Raw genomic sequence first — 8,618 nt, forward strand, 5'->3', positions numbered from 1 at the left:
CAGGAGGGGCAATTCTGCGGGGACGCCATTATCTTCCAGTCACACGCCCCCCCATCCTGCGTTGTAGACGTGCTATTGTTCCTTCATGGTCGCTGGGTGCTGCAAAGACCCTCCCCAATTCCATAGTGGAAGGACCATCATCACAAAGACAGCGAGAATTCAAGGAGGAGGATCACTGCCAGCTGATGGGCGATGAGAGATGGGCGGTCGATGCCAGCCTCGCCCATGACATGGATTATTGGAACATAGGAACAGGAGTAGGCCATTCAGCCCCTCGTGCCTGCTCCGCCATTTGATAAGATCACGGCTGATCTGTGATCTAACTCCATATACCTGCCTTTGGCCCATATCCCTTAATACCTTTGGTTGCCAAAAAGCTATCTATCTCAGATTTAAATTTAGCAATTGAGCTAGTATCAATTGCCGTTTGCGGAAGAGAGTTCCAAACTTCTACCACCCTTTGTGTGTAGAAATGTTTTCTAATCTCACTCTTGAAAGGTCTGGCTCTAATTTTTAGATTGTGCCCCCTACTCCTAGAATCCCCAACCAGCGGAAATAGTTTCTCTCTATCCACCCTATCTGTTCCCCTTAATATCTTATAAACTTCGATCAGATCACCCCTTAACCTTCGAAACTCGAGAGAATACAACCCCAATTTGTGTAATCTCTCCTCGTAACTTAACCCTTGAAGTCCGGGGATCATTCTAGTAAACCTACGCTGCGCTCCCTCCAAGGCCAATATGTCCTTCCGAAGGTGCAGTGCCCAGAACTGCTCACAGTACTCCAGGTGCGGTCTAACCAGGGTTTTGTATAGCTGCAGCATAACTTCTGCCCCCTTGTACTCCAGTCCTCCAGATATAAAGGCCAGCATTCCATTAGCCTTACTGATTATTTTCTGTCCCTGTCCATGATATTGTAATGTACGTGGACCCCTAAGTCTCTTTGGACTGCCACTGTTTCGAGCTTTTCACCATTTAGAAAGTACTCTGATCTCTCCTCTTTAGGTCTAAAGTGGATGACCTCACACTTGCCGACATTGAAATCCATTTTGCCACAGTTTTGCCCATTCACTTACTCTTGTACTATCTCCACTTCTGGAGCAGGAGCGACCTGCACAGGACTGACGGGTTGCACCTCAACAGAGCTGGGACCAAAGTCCTCACGGGGAGATTAACTGTGGGGTTGGGTATAAGCTGATTTGTCAGAGGGATGGGCACCAGGATGAAACATTAGAGAGGAGAAACAAGGAGCGCAGAGGACTGGGAGAGACAGATAGCACCAGAGTGAAGATAATTCAGAAATAGGAGGGATCAGACAGGGGGCCAAATGTGAGACAGTCTAAGATGGGTTTGGAGTGTATGTGTAAATGCATGTCGTGTGGGAAGTTGCAGGCTCAAATCACGATATGGGACTATGATATGGTGGCAACCATGGAATTATAGAAAGTTACGGCACAGAAGGAGGCCATTCGGCCCATCGTGTCCGTGCCGGCCAGAAAAGAGCCACCCAGCCCAATCCCTCTTTCCAGCTCTTGGTCCGTAGCCCTGCAGGTCACGGCTCTTCAGGTTCACATCCAGGTATTTATTAAATGAGTTGAGGGTTTCTGCCTCTCCCACCCTCTCAGGCAGTGAGTTCCAGACCCCCACCACCCTCTGGGTGAAAACATTTCTCCTCAGCTCCCCTCTAATCCTTCTACCAATTACTTTAAATCTATGCCCCCTGGTTACTGACCTCTCTGCTGAGGGAAATAGGTCCTTCCTATCCACTCTATCTCGGCCCCTCGTAATTTTATACACCTCAATTAAATCTCCCCTCAGCCTCCTCTGTTCCAAAGAGAACAACCCCAGCCGATCCAATCTTTCCTCAGAGCTAAAATTCTCCAGTCCTGGCAACATCCTCGTAAATCTCCTCGTGTAAATCTCCTCTGCACCCAAAACCCCCCAACTCCTCAGTTTTAACATTCTCATCCTTGTGTGCGAATCCATGGCCTTGACTCTCCCAGGCTCCGTCGCCTCCTCCAGCCCCACAACCCTCCAGGAACCCTGCGCTCCTCCAACTCTGGACCATCCCTGAACACCACCATTGGCCGCTGCATCTTCAAAACAACATTCAACACACCAACACAAACTAATCATTACAGCTACAGAAACAACTTGAAAAGAATATCAACTTCAAACTATTTTTGTTTAAAGAAGCAGTCTCCACAGAGACTATCAAAAATTGCCATTACCGACTATATTTCAAGTCAGCATAGCGGGGTATTGGGTAAAGTTTTCAATAAGCAATAATCACGCCTCAGTTCAACCTCATCGGCTACGATACTGTCACTGCGCAAAGTTAAAGAGATCCACCCTGACACACTGTGGTCTATCCGACTCGTACCCTTCACATTTTTGGTGAGTCGAGGTAACTTTTTAAATTATCAGCTCGGATCGTCTTTTCAACTGGCAATCACATTGTTTTCTTAAAAAAATCGAGAAAAATCATTTTGTTCACAAAATATTGAAATGGGAATAAACTTTAATAGAATGGAAATATGTTAATTACTACGGCTGCTTTGCATAAAATAAAAACACTGAATATTGACAGGGAATGAGAACTTCCTCAAAAGCAAAATACTGCGGCTGCTTTGCATAAACTAATGTATTTATAAAACATCTTTGGGTTTTCCTTGATTTTACTTGCCAATATTTTCTCGTGCCCTCTCTTTACTTTCCTAATTTCCTTTTTAATTTCACCCCTGCACTTTCGATCCTCCTCTGGGCTTTCTGTAAACAATTTTACAACACCAAGTTATAGTCCAACAAATTTATTTTAAATTCCACAAGCTTTCGGAGGCTTCCTCCTTCCTCAGGTGAACGGTGTGGAAATGAGATTTTCGAATCCTTCGCATTTTAAAATCACAGAACAATGCCTGGTGATTACTGCCCGTTGTCAAGGCAATCACAGTGAGCAGACAGAAAGGTGTCACCGAAAAAGGCCAATGGCTTTCTGTAGTATTGAGTTCTCGGTGTCTGACATAAGCTTCCCTTTTCTGCCTTATCTCACCCTGTGTGCTCCTTGTCATTCAGGGGACTCTGGATTTGGGAGTCCCTCCTTTTTCTTTGTGGGAACATATTTGCTCTGAACCACCACTATCTCCTCCTTGAATGCTGTTCTGACACTGATTTACTTTCAAATAGCTGTTTACAGTCCACTTTTGCTAAATCACTTCTCAGCTCAGTAAAATTCGCTTTTCCCCAATTGAAAACTTTTACTCCTGTTCTATCTTTATCCTTTTCCATTAATAATCCAAATCTAACTGAATTATGATCATTACCACCAAAATGCTCTCCCACTGACACTCGTTCCACCTGCCCAGAATCATTCCCCAAAAGTAAGTCCAGAACTGTCCCCTCTCTTGTTGGGCTTGCTATGTACCGGCCAAAAATGTTGTCCTGAATGCATTTTATGAATTCTGCACCCTCAATACCCTTTACACTGATTCTATCCCGGTTAATATCAGGGTAGTTGAGATCCCCGATTACTGCCATATGAATCTCAGTCTTGAACATACTCAACGACTGAGCATCTACAGCCCTCTGGGGTTGAGAATTCCAAAGATTCACAACCCTCTGAGTGAAGATATTTTTACTCATTTTGTCCATAAATGGCCGACCTCTTCTCCTCTCTTTCAAATCTGCCGTCATCACCCCCTTCACAATAAACCCACTTTGACCCCTCTGCCCTTCCAACTATTTCTAACCTCCCGATCCACTTAAACGTACAGTCGCCTCCCAAATCCGTTCCCACCTTTCCAAAAATCTACTTTATTCATAACATTTGCAGCAATCCATAAAATACAGTTCTCATCTCACATTCCAAACGTACACAATACAGATTATACAATTTGCAGGTTCCATCAAGTACAGTTCAATGAACACATTGGACATAATTACAGTTCATGACACTCTGGGGTGTCTCATTGCATTACACTCAATACAGATTATTGATTACAGATTCATTACAGGTACATTACAGATTCATTACAGGTACATTACAGATTCATTACAGGTACATTACATCAATTTGAATTTTACATTCTGCCCGAGGGGGATTTTCCCTGATTTCAGCCCCTCGGTATACAATGGCGGGAAGGCCCTAAACGGTTGCCTTTCCCCACAGAGCCTTTGCGGCGGCCGCACCCGTCCTCAGTGTGTCCCTGAGCACGTAGTCCTGGACCTTGGAATGTGCCAGTCTGCAACACTCGGTCGAGGACAGCTCCTTGCACTGGAAGACCAGCAGGTTTCGGGCAGACCAAAGGGCGTCTTTCACTGAGTTGATGGTCTTCCAGCAGCAGTTGATGTCCGTCTCAGTGTGTGTCCCCGGGAACAGCCCGTAGAGCACAGAATCCTGTGTTACGGAACTGCTCGGGATGAACCTGGACAGATACCACTGCATCTCTCTCCAGACCTTCTTTGCAAAGACACATTCCAGAAGGAGATGGGTGAGGGTCTCGTCTCCACCGCAGTCTCCTCTGGGACAGCGCGCGGTGGGTCTGAGAGTCCGGGAGTACATGAAGGATCTGATGGGAAGGGCCCTTCGCACCACCAGCCGAGCTACAGGAACCAGAATGAATGTGATGTTTCCTCACAATAAACAGTACAGCCAGCTCCTTCTCACACACAGTCGGTACATTATCACACACAGAGCGTAGAGACACAGACAGGTCATCAGTTCCACAGTCTCAGACAGCAGAATTACTCAGTCCCACACTGATCCCAAGTTCCAGAGACACAGTTTCAATCCAACAGTCAAACAGATCCGGAGAGACAGACATTGTTCCCATTTCATCCCAACTCAGTACCTCTGACAGGGAGAGACAGAAATCCCAGATCAAAATCACACCCACTATCAGATTGAAAAGCATTGTGTCAGTCTCACAATACTGCAGACTGAGCTACAAATTAAATACCACATAGAACTGACACACGGTCCCCATTTGAAAGATACAGACTGAATCTCAATAATGGAGCCCCAGATTCAAATTAAATACCAGACAAGAACTCCCACATTATGAGATTAAAACATGCAGTATCCATCCCAATAATGCACCCTGAGAGACAAATTACATTCAAATCCAGAACTCACCGACACTATCAGGTGGAGAGATGCGGAGAAATATTGTAAACTGAGATACAAACTAGATACCAGTTCAGAACACACCCATAGTGTGACATTGAAAGACACATTATCGATTCCATTAATGGACCGAGAGCTGGACATTACACACAGTCTGAAAATCACACACAATGTCAGACTGAAAGATTGAGGATCAATTTCAGTGGTGAAGACTGAACTACACATTACATCCCAGTCCAAAAATCTCATACACTATCAGACTGAAAGACACGGTATTATTATACAGAGGTTCACAGAGGGACAGATTTAATACAATATCAAACTCACACTCATTACCCATTTAAAACCGACTGCATGAAATCCAAAAATGTATCCATATTGAGAAATTAAATACTAAATTCAAAAGTATTTCTATATTAAGATATTAAAGATACAGTTTCAAACACTATCCTCTGACCTGAGATAAGAACATAAGAAATAGGGGCAGGAGTAGGCCATTCGGCCCCTCGATCCTGCTCCACCTTTCAATCAGATCATGGCTGATCTTTGACCTCAACTCCACTTTCCCACCTGATCCCCATATCCCTTGATTCCCTTAGAGTCCAAAAATCTATCATAGAATCAGAGAAGTTCAGGCACAGAAGGAGGCCATTCGGCCCATCGTGTCTGTACTGTCCGAAAAAGAGCCATCCAGCCTAATCCCACTTTCCAGCTCTTGGTCCACAGTCTTGTAGGTTACGGCTCTTCAAGTCCACATCCAAACACCTTTCAAATGAGTTGAGGGTTTCTGCCTCTCCCACCCTCTCAGGCAGTGAGTTCCAGACCCCCACCACCCTCTGGGTGAAAACATTTCTCCTCAGCTCCCCTCTAATCCTTCGACCAATTACTTTAAATCTATGCCCCCTGGTTACTGAACTCTCTGCTGAGGGAAATAGGTCCTTCCTATCCACTCTATCTCGGCCCCTCATAATTTTGTACACCTCAATTAAATCTCCCCTCAGCCTCCTCTGTTCCAAAGAGAACAACCCCAGCCTATCCAATCTTCCCTCACAGCTAAAATTCTCCAGTCCTGGCAACATCCTCGTAAATCTCCTCTGTACCCTCTCCAGTGCAATCACATCCTTCCTGTAATGTGGTGACCAGAACTGTACGCAGTACTCAAGCTGTGGCCTAACTAGTGTTTTATACAGTTCCAGCATAACCTTCCTGCTCTTATATTCTATGCCTCAGCTAATAAAGGAAAGTATCCCGTATGCCTTCTTAACCACCTTATCTACCTGTCCTGCTACCTTCAGGGATCTGTGGACATGCACTCCAAGGTCCCTCACTCCCTCTACACCTCTCAGTATCCTCCCATTTATTGTGTATTCCCTTGCCTTGTTTGCCCTCCCCAAATGCATTACCTCACACTTCTCCGGATTGAACTCCATTTGCCACTTTTCTGCCCAGTCCATTGAGATCTGCCTGCAGTCGACAGCAGTGAAAAAATTGTTGACTTTAATCTATTTTTGTTTAAAGAAGCAGTCTCCACAGAGACTATCAAAAATTGCCATTACCGACTATATTTCAAGTCAGCATAGCGGGATATTGGGTAAAGTTTTCAATAAGCAATAATCACACCTCAGTTCAACCTCATCGGCTACGATACTGTCACTGCGCAAAGTTAAAGAGATCCACCCTGACACACTGTGGTCTATCCGACTCGTACCCTTCACATTTGTGGTGAGTCGAGGTAACTTTTTAAATTATCAGCTCGGATCGTCTTTTCAACTGGCAATCACATTGTTTTCTTAAAAACATCGAGAAAACTCATTTTGTTCACAAAATATTGAAATGGGAATAAACTTTAATAGAATGGAAATATGTTAATTACTACAGCTACTTTGCATAAACTAATGTATTTATAAAACATCTTTGGGTTTTCCTTGATTTTACTTGCCAATATTTTTTCATGCCCTCTCTTTACTTTCCTAATTTCCTTTTTAATTTCACCCCTGCACTTTCTATCCTCCTCTGGGCTTTCTGTAATATTGAGTTCTCGGTGTCTGACATAAGCTTCCCTTTTCTGCCTTATCTTACCCTGTGTGCTCCTTGTCATTCAGGGGACTCTGGATTTGGGAGTCCCTCCATTTTCTTTGTGGGAACATATTTGCTCTGAACCACCACTATCTCCTCCTTGAATGCTGTTCTGACACTGATTTACTTTCAAATAGCTGTTTACAGTCCACTTTTGCAAAATCACTTCTCAGCTCAGTAAAATTCGCTTTTCCCCAATTGAAAACTTTTACTCCTGTTCTATCTTTGTCCTTTTCCATTAATACTCCAAATCCAACTGAATTATGATCATTACCACCAAAATGCTCTCCCACTGATACACGTTCCACCTGCCCAGAATCATTCCCCAAAAGTAAGTCCAGAACTGTCCCCTCTCTTGTTGGGCTTGCTATGTACCGGCCAAAAATGTTGTCCTGAATGCATTTTATGAATTCTGCACCCTCAATACCCTTTACACTGATTCTATCCCGGTTAATATCAGGGTAGTTGAGATCCCCGATTACTGCCATATGAATCTCAGTCTTGAATATACTCAACGACTGAGCATCTACAGCCCTCTGGGGTTGAGAATTCCAAAGATTCACAACCCTCTGAGTGAAGATATTTTTACTCATTTTGTCCATAAATGGCCGACCTCTTCTCCTCTCTTTCAAATCTGCCGTCATCACCCCCTTCACAATAAACCCACTTTGACCCCTCTGCCCTTCCAACTATTTCTAACCTCCCGATCCACTTAAACGTACAGTCGCCTCCCAAATCCGTTCCCACCTTTCCAAAAATCTACTTTATTCATAACATTTGCTGCAATCTATAAAATACAGTTCTCATCTCACATTCCAAACGTACACAATACAGATTATACAATTTGCAGGTTCCATCAAGTACAGTTCAATGATCACATTGGACAGAATTACAGTTCATTACACTCTGGGGTGTCTCATTGCATTACACTCAATACAGATTATTGATTACAGATTCATTACAGGTACATTACAGATTCATTACAGGTACATTACATCAATTTGAATTTTACATTCTGCCCGAGGGGGATTTTCCCTGATTTCAGCCCCTCGGTATACAATGGTGGGAAGGCCCTAAACGGTTGCCTTTCCCCACAGAGCCTTTGCGGAGGCCGCACCCGTCCTCAGTGTGTCTCTGAGCACGTAGTCCTGGACCTTGGAATGTGCCAGTCTGCAACACTCGGTCGAGGACAGCTCCTTGCACTGGAAGACCAGCAGGTTTCGGGCAGACCAAAGGGCGTCTTTCACCGAGTTGATGGTCTTCCAGCAGCAGTTGATGTCCGTCTCAGTGTGTGTCCCCGGGAACAACCCGTAGAGCACAGAATCCTGTGTTACGGAACTGCTCGGGACGAACCTGGACAGATACCACTGCATCTCTCTCCAGACCTTCTTTGCAAAGGCACATTCCAGAAGGAGATGGGT

General features: G+C 44.5%; 2 non-coding genes across 2 annotated transcripts; both read right to left on the reverse strand.

Annotated features, from left to right (window-relative positions):
- Positions 1-2,198: 2,198 nt before the first annotated feature.
- Positions 2,199-2,339, reverse strand: LOC137318143 (U4 spliceosomal RNA). The gene has a single exon (XR_010961810.1). It is a non-coding gene; the product is annotated as a U4 spliceosomal RNA (small nuclear RNA).
- Positions 2,340-6,645: 4,306 nt separating this feature from the next.
- On the reverse strand, positions 6,646-6,786 carry LOC137318149 (U4 spliceosomal RNA). Its single transcript, XR_010961816.1, has one exon. It is a non-coding gene; the product is annotated as a U4 spliceosomal RNA (small nuclear RNA).
- Between the last annotated feature and the right edge of the window lie 1,832 nt (positions 6,787-8,618).

The sequence above is a fragment of the Heptranchias perlo genome, unplaced genomic scaffold, assembly GCF_035084215.1.
Source record: "Heptranchias perlo isolate sHepPer1 unplaced genomic scaffold, sHepPer1.hap1 HAP1_SCAFFOLD_656, whole genome shotgun sequence".
Taxonomy (NCBI): domain Eukaryota; kingdom Metazoa; phylum Chordata; class Chondrichthyes; order Hexanchiformes; family Hexanchidae; genus Heptranchias; species Heptranchias perlo.